Below are 361 nucleotides of genomic sequence, written 5' to 3' on the forward strand. Positions count from 1 at the left end.
GGGCCTGTCACTATCCTTGTGTCCCACTGAATCAAAGGTGTGGTTTCTAAATGATTGTAGAGGACCTACTGTATTAAAACAGAAACACTCTGTGTGGTTTATTAGCTCAGTCACTCTTCAAGCCTTTTAACAGAGACGCCTTATGTGATGCTGTTGGGAAGTGACCTCATATCCGGATGAAGTAACTGGCATGAGCTACGCCTAGTTAAACTGGGCAGTGAAAGAAACACACACATAACCAGGCTGAGGTCAGGTCTGACCGACACAACCTACGTCAAGCACACAGGGGCGTTGATTTTTAATAACCCTGTATATCTTTCTCTCTCCGTGGCCATTCAACATGGGAAAAAATACACACAAG

Source organism: Salvelinus fontinalis, chromosome 18 (assembly GCF_029448725.1).
Source record: "Salvelinus fontinalis isolate EN_2023a chromosome 18, ASM2944872v1, whole genome shotgun sequence".
Classification (NCBI taxonomy): domain Eukaryota; kingdom Metazoa; phylum Chordata; class Actinopteri; order Salmoniformes; family Salmonidae; genus Salvelinus; species Salvelinus fontinalis.